This window comes from Mizuhopecten yessoensis, unplaced genomic scaffold (assembly GCF_002113885.1).
Source record: "Mizuhopecten yessoensis strain PY_sf001 unplaced genomic scaffold, ASM211388v2 scaffold4615, whole genome shotgun sequence".
In the NCBI taxonomy this organism is placed as follows: domain Eukaryota; kingdom Metazoa; phylum Mollusca; class Bivalvia; order Pectinida; family Pectinidae; genus Mizuhopecten; species Mizuhopecten yessoensis.
The window spans coordinates 39,458-56,031 of NW_018405635.1; the positions used below are offsets into that span (position 1 = coordinate 39,458).

Below are 16,574 nucleotides of genomic sequence, written 5' to 3' on the forward strand. Positions count from 1 at the left end.
AAACTGTAGTATCCCTTGTCTTATACCAATGGAAGACCATACCATCTCTAGGCTGATACCAGTGGAAAACTGTAGTATCCATTGTCTTTTATCAATGGAAGACCATACCATCTCTAGGCTGATACCAGTGGTAAACTGTAGTATCCCTTATCTAATACCAATGGCAAATTTTGCTATCTCTCAATTAAATCTTACCAACACTATGCTGTCAGCTAAAACCAATTAAATATATAAGGTCATTTATTCATCAGAAAATTTGGAAACAGGTTGGAGAAGTTTTCATTTTAGATGGTGATAAATGTAATGAATTTGATATGATTCTGTGTTACTTTAGAGGGGTATATCAGGGCACTTAAGTCTGTTTACAGGACCCATTCATACCGGAAAAAGTGTGTCATTTTCCCCAACTTGCCCCTTAAAAATTTCCAATTTTGAAATCTCAAAAAATAAATGCATATATTTAAATAAATTCCTCCTGAATGACCGAGTTCTCAAAATGCAGCATATCCAGCAGATAGGACATAATGATCATGTGGTCATAAAGACAGGCTTAAATAAAAGTTAATCTAATTTCATGTTTTCAGAGTTGTTATAATGATTATCAAAATTTCCCAAACCGGTTATTAAGTCAATGATTTTTTCCCAATTTCATCGCAAGGTCCATTTCCCAAAAAATCTCTGATAAACCCATGTTTTATGTAATGTTGCTAAATATCCCAATTGAAACAAGTTATCAAAGTAGGGGAGAGATTTCTGCTGATAAAGAGTTTGTAGTTTTGTGATTTTTAGACATTCACATAATTCCTGAATTCTCCCTGATGTCATTTTATCATTGAAATAATATTCATTTATGAAATAAAAAAATCAGATGATATTTTTACATTAATTACAATAAAAAGTGATAAACTAAGTGTATAGTGATTTTTTAATGGAGATTGATTAGATCATTGGTCATCTACTATTTCACTGAGAAATACATTGGTACAACAGTTTACATGACGGTAGTTGAACCCAGTGTAATTATGATATGGGAGGTTGTTGATATATATATATATATGCCATTAACATTGTCAAACTTAGAAAGGAAGGACAGATTAGTCATGTTGGAGAGTGCACTCCAAGTCGCAAACACAGAGTCATGTATCCTTGTGACGACGGCGACGGAAACGTGGGCCTCCAATCCGGGAGAGCCGCCGCCACCGAGTGTTGAGTGGGGCAGTGAGATTGTCAGCTCTCTGCACATGTAACGGTTTAATCATCTTGGCAGCACCACCTTCCCCACAGGAATTGGCCCAGTACTGCACAGCAGGCTTGATTGTCTGCTGTATCGTTGTGATTGTAGTACAAACACGATAAGAGGATTGAGTGAAGTGGTTTTTTATCCCTGCCCTACTGGACCCTCCATAGGATCACACTACACCTAGTACCAGCAGAGTACCAGCAGTCGGCTCCTCTGTGGACAGAGCCTTGATAAGACTAGGGCAACTTTTGAAACTTGAAAACTTTTTTATAAGGGTTCTGCCAGACTTGAAGGATGTTTTTGTAGTGTGATTATATACCACTGCTTTTGGAAACAGTTGAAATACTTTTAGATTACGGTCAGAATTGGATGAAAGTTTCTTTGTGAAAGCTGTTCCTTTGGAACGAAGCCTTTTTAAGTACTGTCAGTGTTAAAGTCAGTCAGCAGGATGTGTGAACCCTGATAATCCTTATAGCCCTATATTTGGAGTGTGGAGACACAAATCCTCACATGGTTTGCTTACATATAAGGGACATTTAAAGGCTGCATCACAGACAGTCTAAGCTGTAAAGAGATTGGCGGGCTGTACACGACAGAAATGGTAGGTATCTGATATATACAGTGATATACCTTGTCTATTGTGTGTGATCCAGTATTACCTGTCAATGATGGTCCTCGTCTATAGGTTGTCACACCTGTGTTGAGTAATGAGCACAGATTAATTACAGGTCCAGGGTCAAGGACTTGAATCGTTTTCCTCTCAATACCTGAAGTAATATAAGCTATAATGTCAAAGAGGAATTAGCATATAGATGTGTATCTGAAGGTATAGCCTGATAAAATAGGGTACATCAGGCCAGTGTTCAGAGAACTCTCACAATGTTATTTATTTGTCCACACCTGGCACTACGTGGTGGGACTAGAGGACTCTGTCCGCCTGGCAGTCTGTTATTCACTAGTCCAGGCCATATCTTTTATGCTCATATATGTTTGGATCAATCCAAATGTCCATACTAAGACTTAATGATGGCAAAACCACACAAGTTTGTGGAGTTTTTACATTTAAGTCATCATGCTATGATTTAAAAAGTAGATCAGAGCTTAAAGAAGTAAATTGTTCCTAAATAATGAAACTTAAGTAAAATTACAGAGGCTAATCTGAACTTTTAAATTACTGGTTTGGATTTTATTGATATCACGGTTTCAATATATAGAACAGATCGCCTTTCGAAATTTGTTCAGGTCAGAAGATTCGGAAGCTAGCTAAATATTTACTGGATTAAGAAAACGACTTTTGGTATCAAGGCCATTTTCAATTAAAAAAGACCAGTGTTATTAAGTCATTGATGTTTATTTACAGTGAGGAGAAAAAAAAGAGGATGCTTGGAAAGAAACTTGAGCAATTCTCTATTACTGACTTATCATTGTGTGTCATCAGGAGAGATACTAGAAACCTTGTCAATCACTAAAGTTTGGAGTATGCTATAACAGCTTCATGTGTTAGAATATTCATTTACTGACACCTGATGATCAAATTATTCATGCCGTAGTCAGCTTTAGGACACATTCAATGATAATGTTTGCTGCGTGTGTGAAACTGTTCCTTGATAGACTTTATGTTAAGTTTGCTGGACAGGTGCAGTCATTATTTTTTGCTCAGTTTTCCTGCCGAATACAGGCTGTTTCCCCTAGCTAAAAAGTGCCCTTATTTTCCAAAAATGACCAAAAACTGAGGAATATATTCCCAAATTCAATAAAATTACAACCATATTTTCCCAATTCATAAAGGACAGGCTATTTGTAAAATCTAGGCAAGAAAAACACTGCAGTGGAGTAAATGTTGAAAATGTTTGATAGGAAACATTGGTCTGAAGGATGACAATGACCATTAATGTAATAGATGGAACATAATGAGAATGATCATTTATTTGTATCATTATTGTGATAAAACAGGACTTTACATGGAATTTTTTATTCTGACTATGAGTCTTAATATCAAAGTGATATATTTGAAATGTTCATGTTTTAATTGAAAGTTATTATTTCTCCGACAGTTGATTGGTTGTAAAATCGCTAGCGTGTATTGTTAGCATCACTGATCTGTCAGTTCTGTGAATTATAAACAATTGTAGAAATTTGACTATTTCCTGGAACTCTAGTGGTTAGACCGACTGTCCCATTTGATACCACTTAGCATGATATAAATATGTTACAAGTTCTTCAGAAAGATGTGGTAACAAAATGATTAAACTAATACAGACAGCTACCACTGTTAGCCAAATGTTTGTTTTAATCCATGCTTTGTTTTAACTGAACACGGCTCTTGTTGCTAATTTCACTTAACCAGCAGTAGGGAGTTTGTAAAATAGAAGTCTTATTTTCTAACTAAGTACTTTGTTGGAAGACATGGCCATGGATTTTATACTGGGTGCTTGAGAATTATTTATATTCAAAAGCAGATATTTTACTTCAAAAAGTTGGGTCCCAACATGCAAACTGTTGGTAAATCTTAGAAAGATCGCTCCTGTACATCTACAGGGACAAGATCGGCCCTGTACATTTACAGGGACAAGATCGGCCCTGTACATCTACAGGGAAGAAATTTAAACCAGATTTGGTAAGGAACATCTCAGTGGTTTATGGAGACTGTTGTTTAAAGGATGTTATGAGGCCAAATATGGGGAATAATAATTACTTTTATTGTGAAACATCTTTAATTGTTACAGTATTAAGTAAATGTTGCCAGTTTCGACAGCACTTACATATATAGTAGGTGAGCTCGTGCAGGCCTTGAGAAGGCCCTTAAAACAGAGGGTTTCAGGTCTGGCCTTTAAATTGATGAAAATGTCTTTAAAAGGTCCTAAATGATCATTAAACTCTGAGTGTAAAATAATTTTTGTGGTTTTGTGGCATTATTCTCATATAAATGAATTCAGAAAATACAAGAAAATATTTGTTGTGAGTTGATTTCCAGATTTTCGGACCATACTGACGAGTGGTAGATGTTAGGGTTGTTCAGGGTGTTTAGTGTTTAGAGACATCGTGGTGACGCATCCAGATTTATGTATTTTTAGAATTAGCAAATGGCAGGAGTTTTTAATCCTTGATTTTTACTGAAAAATTACCTAAAATAGACTTGAAAACCTGTATGAACCCTGTCTCTTCAGTAATATTGTAATTGACCATAGATTGGTTTTGATAATGTAGATATTTTTTAAAGAAAAGATTTCATACAATTACAATCTCCGGAGTTAGTTATCTCTGTCAGAACTGTTAATGCTTTTTTTTGTCAGATAAAAAGTCAACCTTGCATTCATTTCCCCCATAGAACAAAGTTGTATTTTGATACTTATACAAACGAAAAATATCAAATTGTTTTTATAACAAATCTGATTGGATCGAGAGCTGTATAAATAGGTTAAACACAATTATTGGTTCACAGGTTTGTTGTTATCTTAACAATAGAAACGTTACATCACCTGTGATGATTATTTTATGTTGTATTTTCACCTTTATCTTCCTAAACAAACTCAATTGTGCTTAACGATTTAAGGCAACAGCTAGAAAAGCTGATTTTTTTTAGCTTGATTTGTTCCAAGCTTGTAAATTGGAACAAAATGTTATTTTATTTCACCAGGTGGTGAATCGTAGCAGTAATGGATCTCCACAGAAACTTTTATATTTGTTTAGGTCTATATAAGATAGCTGTTTTATAAAACATGGTTAACTCTAAACAAGTGTACGTACACAAACAGCGCTCGATGTAAGTGGCCACATCTCAGGCTTGCTGTTTCAAAATTCTACCTTTCCATGTTTAAAGTTAAGTAGAGGAGGTGTCCTATTTGCTTTTAAATGCAAAAACTTGTCATTCAATAAATACCAAATACTCCTTTTATGGATTTCTGTCAAGTGCAGATTTCAAAAATTTGTGTAAATATTTTATCAAAACTAGAACCATCAAAGAAATGTTGCAATAATTGCAACTTTTATCGTTTAAAATAAGTGACATGCTGAGAGAGAGGTGATTTGATAGGATCTGTATAACAATGTAGTAGACTCATCCTGTTTGAAAAAGTAGGTGATTTCTTTTACAAATTAACACTTTGCACGTCTTCTTTTGAAAATGGTTATAATTAAAGACAAATGACAACTGTTTACAGAGATTGGTGAGTTAATCAGGATATCATGATCTCAGATTAAGCCGTCTGACAGGATACAGATAAGGGCCGGTCTAATCCCCATAGAATCGGTACTACAGGAACACACACTGTTATCTCACAGGATTTCAGGCCAAGTGTCCCCACTCTTTGGCAACAAATTTCTATTACACCAAACACTTTGCCCCCGGATAAGGGGGCTGTAAATACTTGCTCTGTTGACTTGTAAACCACTGTGACAATTGCGTCCTGTAGAAGAGGGGGGTCGGAGTCCATTTTGTCCGAGTCCATTGTCGAGGAGATGCAGAATTTGAACTTTTATACCTTATATCTAATTGGACAAATAAGATTATAGATAAATTCTTCACTTCCATAATAAATCAAATATTCTTAACTTAATCTGATTTGGTAAATCCTATTTCTAAAAGAAAACTTTGTACTATCTAACTTTGAATTACCTAACCCCAAATAAGTTTAATGAGACTGGTTAGCATCTTTTATTTTGTGTTGCAATGTCCTTATATCGAAGTAATTTTGAGTCCAAGTAAATGATAGACGCTAAGTAATTTAAGGGGTTGATTGAGTAATTTCAGAGTTATTTGTGGAGGTGGGAAGGGGTCCAGATTTATCATTAATTAGACATGTTTAGGCTATGTTGTTCGTATTATTTCTTTCTCTGTTTAATTTTAGAAGTGGAGGTGGGGGGTTGTATTAATGGACACTACTGTTATCTGGGTGTTTTTTTTTGTATAACTCCACTATGAAAAAGGTGGAGGGACAAATACAGACGTCCTTATATGTCCGTCCTTCTGTCTGATCCCTCTATCACCTCTATTTGGGTTAAATTTCTATGTAGCTTCATACAGAAATTAAGTACCATGGTTGTATAAACAACTATACTGTTACTATACAATTAATCGTTGTTCTCTCGATTTCATTTGTGGTTGTATTTCTTTGAAACCAATACTTCGGGCTGGGTCATACATGTCTTATAGACATCGTCTAGTTGTTTAACTCCATCTTAACTTATTAATTGTAGTGACAAACCTCCACTTTTGAACGGTTTATTAGTCGTTTGTTAGGGATGAGACTGCGGTAGGATCACAGAATTTCTCATGTGAATCATTCTAGGCTGTTCCCTACGATATCAGAACGTCTGTGTGACTGGACAGACAGCACACAGATAATGCTGTAATGACAGACCTGAAACCATTGCTTATCACTCATTTACAATTTCTATTTGTTCCTTTGAAAAAAACCACTTTTATTGCATAATTCTTCTGAATTTGGCAAGACAGTTAAATTGACTCATAGAACATGGACCTCACCACAGCTTGGGAATAATCATCTCCTCTGTAATTCTGCTCTTGGGTGTGCAATTCAGTGACCAAAGCAATTTTGCAATTTAGGCGGATTCAAGTCTTAAGTGATAGCAATCTCTTAGAACTTTGGCATGAGTTTACAATATATTTGATATTTGAGAAGGTTGCAGAGATTTGGAATACAGAATACTGGCAGTAGAGGGTAGAGGTCGGAAGAAGGGAGGCTGGTTGATGAGACGAAGCCAAATCAAACTGGGGTGTACATTTGTTATGTAGAGTTTAATTTGTGTGGATAATGTGCATCAGCCGAGAGAAAATTTTCACGCATCACTTGATTGATCATCATTTTCATAGCTGTTAATTTCATAGTTATGGTCTGAAGTTTCTCTGCTAGGAATTGTGACCAGATATTGGAATGTTACTAAAGGGAAGTAACTCTTACTCTGTGAAAAACATACAGTTGAGATTCCAAAAAAAAAAAAAAGTTTAGAATTTACGATGTTAAAAATGCATTTAAGCAACTTGATTAATGTTTAAATATATATATATAATTAAGAAATAAATAAAAAATGGACAACATGTCTTCAGTACTTCCATCTCTTCAAGGAGATTCTTATATACTTAGATGTATGAACTAGTAACCTTATATACTTAGATGTATGAACTAGTAACCTTATATACTTAGATGTATGAACTAGTAACCTTATATACTTAGATGTATGAACTAGTAACCTTATATACTTAGATGTATGAACTAGTAACCTTATATACTTAGATGTATGAACTAGTAACCTTATATACTTAGATGTATGAACTAGTAACCTTATATACTTAGATGTATGAACTAGTAACCTTATATACTTAGATGTATGAACTAGTAACCTTATATATTTAGATGTATGAACTAGTAACCTAATTAGAAGAAATATAAATTAAAAAACACATTTTCAAAGAATTCTTAGCATACAGTCATTTGCCTTTCCTTAATTTAGCAAACCTGAGGTACGGAAGGAAGTTTGTTTCAATGTTGAGCTTGTGTCTGACTGGAACTGGGTACTGGTTTGGTGAGGGACCGCCACACACCTGTTGTATCGGTGAGCGGTGCCATGTGTTGTGTGGCGTGGACTTGTCGGAATATGTACAGTGTATCCAATATACATGTGCTGCAGTTAGAGCCGTGTAAATGTGTTCCTGATTATACCCAAGACAAAGATAGTACTCAGACTGTTCCATACGGCTGCTGCTACAGTACGACTGTATAAGGCCAATAACACACATTAAAAAGAAATTATTTCCCAACTCTACGTACACCACTTTAATATAATGCCAGAAAAACCATAACTGAAATTGTAATTAAACCGTTTTTTACAACTTTTATTTATTTATTTAAAGTATGAAATGAATTTTTATAATAATTACATATTTATCTCTATGGCTTACACCATTACATATTTATCTCTATGGCTTATACCATTACATATTTATCTCTATGGCTTACACCATTACCTATTTATCTCTGGCTTACACCATTACATATGATTTTGAGGATTGTTTCATGAAAGAAACAAAAAAAATGAACTTCTGTTTATACCAATATCAAATGTGTTCAAGGAAAATGATACAAATAATGTTTACATGACATGTTTAGCAGGTTTTTGTTTCCTTATTTTATTTTAAGAACAAAAATGGTCGGCCAACAGATGAACGAAATGTATTGGTATGTATGTTGTATTGGAATGGTATTGGGAAACAGAATGTGTTGGTATGTAAGTTGTATTGGAGTGGTATTAGGGAAACAGAATGTGTTGGAATGTATGTTGTATTGGAGTGGTATTGGGGAAACAGAATGTGTTGGTATGTATGTTGTATTGGAGTGGTATTGGGAAACAGAATGTATTGGTATGTATGTTGTATTGGAGTGGTATTGGGAAACAGAATGTATTGGTATGTATGTTGTATTGGAGTGGTATTGGGAAACAGAATGTATTGGTATGTATGTTGTATTGGAGTGGTATTGGGAAACAGAATGTATTGGTATGTATGTTGTATTGGAGTGGTATTGGGAAACAGAATGTATTGGTATGTATGTTGTATTGGAGTGGTATTGGGAAACAGAATGTATTGGTATGTATGTTGTATTGGAGTGGTATTGGGAAACAGAATGTATTGGTATGTATGTTGTATTGGAGTGGTATTGGGAAACAGAATGTATTGGTATGTATGTTGTATTGGAGTGGTATTGGGAAACAGAATGTATTGGTATGTATGTTGTATTGGAGTGGTATTGGGAAACAGAATGTATTGGTATGTATGTTGTATTGGAGTGGTATTGGGAAACAGAATGTATTGGTATGTATGTTGTATTGGAGTGGTATTGGGAAACAGAATGTATTGGTATGTATGTTGTATTGGAGTGGTATTGGGAAACAGAATGTATTGGTATGTATGTTGTATTGGAGTGGTATTGGGAAACAGAATGTATTGGTATGTATGTTGTATTGGAGTGGTATTGGGAAACAGAATGTATTGGTATGTATGTTGTATTGGAGTGGTATTGGGAAACAGAATGTATTGGTATGTATGTTGTATTGGAGTGGTATTTGGGAAACAGAATGTATTGGTATGTATGTTGTATTGGAGTGGTATTTGGGAAACAGAATGTATTGGTATGTATGTTGTATAGGAGTGGTATTTGGGAAGCAGAATGTATTGGTATGTACATTGTATTGGAGTGGTATTTGGGAAACAGAATGTATTGGTATGTATGTTGTATAGGAGTGGTATTTGGGAAACAGAATGTATTGGTATGTATGTTGTATTGGAGTGGTATTGGGGCAACATACACTGTTGTATGATAGTGCATCAACATGAAACCCGCCAGAACACCAGTCTAGCACCAAGTCAATCATTCTGCAGACATGTTCATAATAAACACTCCTTTCTTCCAATTATTTGAGACCCGTTCCTAAGAGGAATATTTGGCACCAGTTCCTGCCTGGCTGTGTAGAGTAGAAGGCTGCTCTAGCTTTGGTTCACTGGCAGAGTTAGGATACATTGGTGGGCCAGGACCACATTGCCACGACTTGTAATCTCTATTGGTCTCCAAAGAAATGCAGTACATCCTGGGTTTAGTTTTTACCACCATCTTCCCTAGCAACAGTAGCCAGTAGTAGCAGCAACATCGGCAGATCTTGAAGTGGAACAGAAAGAATAGGAATCAGCAGTCGTCTGGCACAGCTAAATTTGGCACTGAGGGTCTGTGAGTTCTCAAGAGAGCCGTGTCTGCAGTCCCTGCCAGACCATCAAAGCATTGCTGACTTTATTTTGTGATTATGGCAGCCTCCCAGTGTACGAGGAACAGGCCCTGCACACTGCATAACAAACCTGTAGATAGAGAACACTGAAGAGATAACAGGCCCTGCACACTGCATAACAAACTTGTACCTGTACACTGCATAACACACCTGTAGATAGAGAACTCTGAAGATGGAAAAAACCCTTGTTTCATGCCACCAACCTATTGTTTCATGCAGGCATCTAACCAATTATGTAGGTTAGGACAAAATTTGTAGCTAACAAGTTTAGATTAGACAGGTGAACAGATTATGATGATAAGACAAGTTTTGTAACTGACAAGTTTGGATTAGACAGGTGAACAGATTATGGTGATAAGACAAGTTTTGTAGCTAACAAGTTTAGATTAGACAGGTGAACAGATCATGATGATAAGACAAGTTTTGTAACTGACAAGTTTGGATTAGACAGGTGAACAGATTATGGTGATAAGACAAGTTTTGTAGCTGACAAGTTTAGATTAGACAGGTGAACAGATTATGGTGATAAGACAAGTTTTGTAGCTGCATGACAAGTTTGGTTTAGACAGGTGAACAGATCATGATGATAAGACAAGTTTTGTAGCTGACAAGTTTGGATTAGACAGGTGAACAGATTATGGTGATAAGTTTTGTTCATATCAAGGTCAGATTGGACAGTGTTCTGATTATAAAACAAGTTGAGTTTATTCTACAATGTACTAAATGCTCATGATGTAAGTGTGCATACTGATTGTGGCGACTAGGCGTGTATTTCCTGCAGGCCTTGTTGTTGGCCTGTTTGGAAGAGGACGTCCTGGGATCGGCTGCTGGTGAGGACTGCCAAAGTCGGTTCAGAAGCGGTAACCTCAGTCGACAGTCAGGCTACAGAAACACAAAACCAGAGTTTGGAAGGAATTAGACAGACTCACACATTGCTTGTATCACATCATAGCAGAATTAGACATTTCCTCTCCACAGAATAACTCCAGACTTCCGAATAATCTAATTTAAAAAGCTGTAAAAGGTATATTTCTCAAAATTTGGATACATGATGGTGTTCCTGGGTTTACCATGTTGAGCACCTACAGACATATGATTACCGGTACGTTTGGAAGCTCGCACCAGCTACAAAGGAGTTAATTATAGGCTGATGTTTGTATCTTCACTTTGATAGGAAGGCATTGGAGAAAGCCCAGACATTTTAGGTATTAATCAAAACCATTTTTTATGGGAAAAAATGAAGGTGTACTTTTGATACAACTGACCCTGGAGGGGTTCCATTTTCATGGTGTTTGAAAGTATGTGACCTGCTCCTAGACACGTATTCGCCAAGATTGATTACAGAGCCAAACAGGGCAATTCTAAAACCTGTGTTTTGGCACATGATGTTCTTTTCTGGTTTTTAATAAAATAGATATTTTATCCGATTACGGATATGTTTACACACTAAAGATGTGGAGCCTATTCATATTTAACAAATTTATCAAATGAATTTCATTTTGTTCGATATGTTGTTACTGAATTTGCTGATGATTTCACATGATCAGTACAAGTTGGAGAGCAGTCTGTGAACAAATTATTGTGGTAATTATTTCTTGACTTGATAAAATTTCAAAGTGTCTTGTTATTTGAATTGATGTTAGTATGCAGACAAGGTAGTTGATCAACATTGTTCTCAAAACTTAAATCAAAACAAAGTGTTATTTGTAACAAAACATGTTCTTCTCATATTAAGTAGCTTAAGTGTATAGACATGAGTTCCCTAGCTGTATACCTCTGGTTGTATGGACATATTTGTAAGACATTTGACTGATGCTGTATGTTCTGATAAAAATACTCTAACCAAACATACAAGAAACATGCCAGAACAGCCAATTATACAGAGATTGGACTATTTGTGGAGTTTTGAAGTTGCACACTTGACGATTGGTACACTTTGAGGAAATCGCAGGCACATGCAGATTATAAATGGTGTAAATGTGCTCCGTGGTGCCTGGTCTGGGAGGCAGTCGTAACAACACAACTATTCCAGGCCTCACATTTTATTAAACAGACTCAAATTTTAAATAACCGTGTCGAACTAGATATAAAAAAATACAAATGAAAGCCAGGAAATGATGAGTAATTATTCCATCAGGTCTTTTCTTACAAATTATATTGGCAGATGGACGTTTCACAGCAAATCATTCTGAATGTAAAAATTCATGATCAACAATTAAGAAATGTGTTCCTGACTGTAATAGTACTGAAGTGAAAATGTGTTCCTGACTGTAATAGTACTGAAGCGAAAATGTGTTCCTGACTGTAATAGTACTGAAGCGAAAATGTGTTCCTGACTAATAGTACTGAAGCAAAAATGTGTTCCTGACTGTAATAGTACTGAAGAGAAGATGTGTTCCTGACTGTAATACTACTGAAGCGAAAATGTGGGTTTGTACCAGAGGAATTAGTAGGAAAAATACAGGTTTTGTTTCAGAAGAAAAGAATTAAAACAGAACCTTGGAAATTTTCTTATTAAGAAAGGAGGAGAATGTGAATGAATTTCCTACACACCATATATATAGTGATACAACCTGTTGATTTTTGACAGACTAGGATGTAGGAGTTATTTCCCTTGGTCATGCTTTTGATCAGAAAGTTATCCTTGTCAACATCACAAGTAGTTACGATTGTGTGGTGTATTATATATGAATTAACTCGCCCCTGAAATTTCATAATGAACTATTCCAACCTTTGAATTGGAAGAGTTCAAATGTGTTTTTAGGGGTGAATGAGTTAAGTTGCATCCTATTCCAGTAGTGATTGTGAAAATTAAATGTTGGCCATTGTATTTGTGATGACTTGATTGAGATAAAGTAACTAGCCTACTGAGTGCTTGTGTACTTATTTTTAAGTCTGGTTGTTATGGAGATATTATTAAGAAAAATATAATGTTATGAAATTTCACTTTATTAATATCAAATAATTTTGTTTTGGTGATAATTCATGGATTATTGATTGTAGTTTAAGTCAGTCAGTCAGATTCTATATTGAAACTCATTATCATGCAAGCTCAAAACTTGAATTGTTAAGATAGAAAATAAAAGTAAGATTACTCTGTTTTATGTATCAGGTTTATTTTTACTGTAACCAACAATGGACAACACTGATAAACATATCAACAGAATTTCCATATGACTATATATAATGGATAGCTCACAGTTTTGTATATTTCTAAATAATTGTCCATGCAAAATTGTTGACGTAATTTTTAATGTTACCATATTTATATTGGCATAAAAAAAATCTAAAAATATTGTGTATGAGAATTATTTGATATTGTGTATTGTGTAAGAGAGTTAAAGAAGGTTAGAATTGATAAATGACAGCTAATCTTGGCAGTCTGTTTGTGTAACTACTGTGATGTTTATAAATATATATCTGATTATAATCTCTCACGGGCTACTACAGGAGAGCAGATCATTGAATATGATATCAAAACTGATTTCAATCGCAACTTGTGTTGGTGGCTGACAGTGTCAGAAATGATTAAATATATGTCTTGGGGAGAAGACACTAAATTATTGTTTGCCTGTACATGTCCAAAAAACAAGCGTGGAAACGTAAATTTGTAGCCAGAAAGACCACTTCAATAATATTTACAAAGTGGCTATTCCATCCCCTACTACCTATCAACATGGTGTAGTTGTGTCTTGTTGTTTCATATATACCAAACTGGTTATAACATGTTGCAATGCTAATCTACTTGGCGGACTATAAAATAGACTGGGATTGGCTGTCATTGTGTCATCATACAAGTAATTAGGGGATGTCATGATCTTCTCTCAAATTAATACTAGAGTTGATTTTAAAATTGAATTTAGTCCGAGTTTGTCTACAATCAGTGTTGTGTATAGAGGTGATTGTATGGCATATCTAGTTTGGTCCTGGTATCACCTGCCTACACTCAATTATATACTCTACATTTCTTTCTACTTAGAGGGACATCTTTGACATTTCCATTTCAGGCAATGTTGTGTCATGGTTGAAGGATTTCAGTACATATGTTGCGAGTCTTTTTTCAGGCTATTATTTTCCCCCCAGTTTGACGGGATCACCATTTTATTTCTAATAAAACGTTTTTCCGTTTGTGTCGTAGACATTGTCAGACATGATCAACTGGGTGAATTATTACAATACGGTTTTTGACAGGTGTGGTGAGGAAGACATCACGGTGCCAAACATAACATATATGATAATGTTTCCACTGATGACATTTTTTTCCTGTCAATAGTTTTTCTCACTGAAACTTAAATGACTGCCTCAAAGCCATTTGATGTTTTCATACCTTTCTGATTTCAATGTTTGAATGTTGATGGGTTAATGGTAGTTACCAGAAGAAATATAAAGTCTGCCTGTAGCGATAAAGTGTTGCCTTTTACTAAAGTGTTGTCTACTGGTAAACTGTTAATAACCTGTCAAGTGTTGTCTACTGGTAAACTGTTGTTAACTTGTTAAGTGTTGTCTACTTTAGCGATAAAGTGTTACTTAAATGTTGTCTACTAGTAAACTGTGTTAACCTGTCAAGTGTTGTCTACTGGTAAACTCTTGTTAACTTGTTAAGTGTTGTCTACTGTAGCGATAAAGTGTTACTTAAATGTTGTCTACTGGTAAACTGTTGTTAACCTGTCAAGTGTTGTCTGCTGGTAAACTCTTGTTAAATGTTGTCTACTGTAGAGATAAAGTGTTACTAAAGTGTTGTCTACTGGTAAACTGTTGTTAACTTGTTGAGTGTTGTCTACTGTAGCGATAAAGTGTTACTTAAGTGTTGTCTACTGTAGCGATAAAGTGTTACTTAAGTATTGTCTACTGGTAAAGTATTGTGTACTTGTAAAGTATTGTCTAATGGTAAAGTGTTGTCAGTGGTAAAGTGTTGAAGTGTTGCCTACTGTAAAGTGTTGTCTACTGGTAAAGTGGTGTCTAATGATAAAGTGGTGTCTAATGGTAAAGTATTGTCTACTGGTAAAGTGGTGTCTAATGATAAAGTGGTGTCTAATGGTAAAGTGGTGTCTAATGGTAAAGTGGTGTCTAATGGTAAAGTATTGTCTAATGGTAAAGTGGTGTCTAATGATAAAGTGGTGTCTAATGGTAAAGTGGTGTCTAATGATAAAGTGGTGTCTAATGGTAAAGTATTGTCTACTGGTAAAGTGGTGTCTAATGATAAAGTGTTGTCTAATGATAAAGTGGTGTCTAATGGTAAAGTATTGTCTAATGGTAAAGTGTTGTCTAATGATAAAGTGGTGTCTTATGGTAAAGTGTTGTCTAATGATAAAGTGGTGTCTAATGATAAAGTGGTGTCTAATGGTAAAGTGTTGTCTACTGGTAAAGTGGTGTCTAATGATAAAGTGTTGTCTAATGATAAAGTGGTGTCTAATGGTAAAGTATTGTCTACTGGTAAAGTGGTGTCTAATGATAAAGTGGTGTCTTATGGTTAAGTGGTGTCTAATGATAAAGTGGTGTCTAATGGTAAAGTATTTTCTACTGGTAAAGTGGTGTCTAATGGTAAAGTATTTTCTACTGGTAAAGTGGTGTCTAATGGTAAAATGGTGTCTAATGGTAAAGTGGTGTCTAATGGCAAAGTATTGTCTACTGGTAAAGTGGTGTCTATTGGTAAAGTGGTGTCTAATGATAAAGTGGGGTCTAATGGTAAAGTATTGTCTACTGGCAAACTCCTGTCTCATGCTAAAGTGGTGTCTAATGGTAAAGTATTTTCTACTGGTAAAGTGGTGTCTAATGGTAAAGTGTTTTCTACTGGTAAAGTGGTGTCTAATGGTAAAATGGTGTCTAATGGTAAAGTATTGTCTACTGGCAAACTCCTGTCTCATGCTAAAGTGGTGTCTAATGGTAAAGTATTTTCTACTGGTAAAGTGGTGTCTAATGGTAAAATGGTGTCTAATGGTAAAGTGGTGTCTACTGTAAAGTGATGTCTTATGGTAAAGTGTTGTCTACTGTAAAGTGGGGTCTACTGGTAAAGTGTTGTCCACTGGTAAAGCGTTGTCTACTGGTAAAGTGTTGTCTACTGTAAATTGGTGTCTACGGGTAAAGTGGTGTCTAATGTTAAAGTGTTGTCTACTGGTAAAGTGGTGTCTAATAATAAAGTGGTGTCTAATGGTAAAGTATTGTCTGCTGGTAAAGTGGTGTCTAATGGTAAAGTGTTGTCTACTGTAAAGTGTTGTCTGCTGTTAAAGTGGTGTCTAATGATAAAGTGGTGTCAATGGTAAAATGGTGTCTAATGGTAAAGTATTGTCTAATGGTAAAGTGGTGTCTAATGATAAAGAGGTGTCTAATGGTAAAGTATTGTCTACTGGCAAACTCCTGTCTCATGCTAAAGTGGTGTCTAATGGTAAAGTATTGTCTACTGTAAAGTGTTGTCAATGGTAAAGTGGTGGCTAATGATAAAGTGGTGTCTAATGGTAAAGTGTTGTCTACTGTAAAGTGTTGTCTGCTGTTAAAGTGGTGTCTAATGATAAAGTGGTGTACTAATGGTAAAGTGGTGTCTAAT

General features: G+C 35.4%; 1 protein-coding gene across 2 annotated transcripts in view; it reads left to right on the forward strand.

Annotated features, from left to right (window-relative positions):
• LOC110449447 overlaps nt 1–16,574 on the forward strand; it is a 95,597-nt gene that overhangs the window by 20,051 nt on the left and 58,972 nt on the right. Inside the window, exon 1 of one of the 2 annotated variants that reach the window (XM_021496322.1) lies at nt 1,136–1,841. The exons of the other annotated variant lie outside the window; for it this stretch is intronic. The gene's annotated coding sequence lies outside the window, so the exon portion shown is untranslated. Of the gene's footprint in view, nt 1–1,135; nt 1,842–16,574 lie in introns of those variants that run through there. 2 annotated transcript variants of the gene reach the window in all.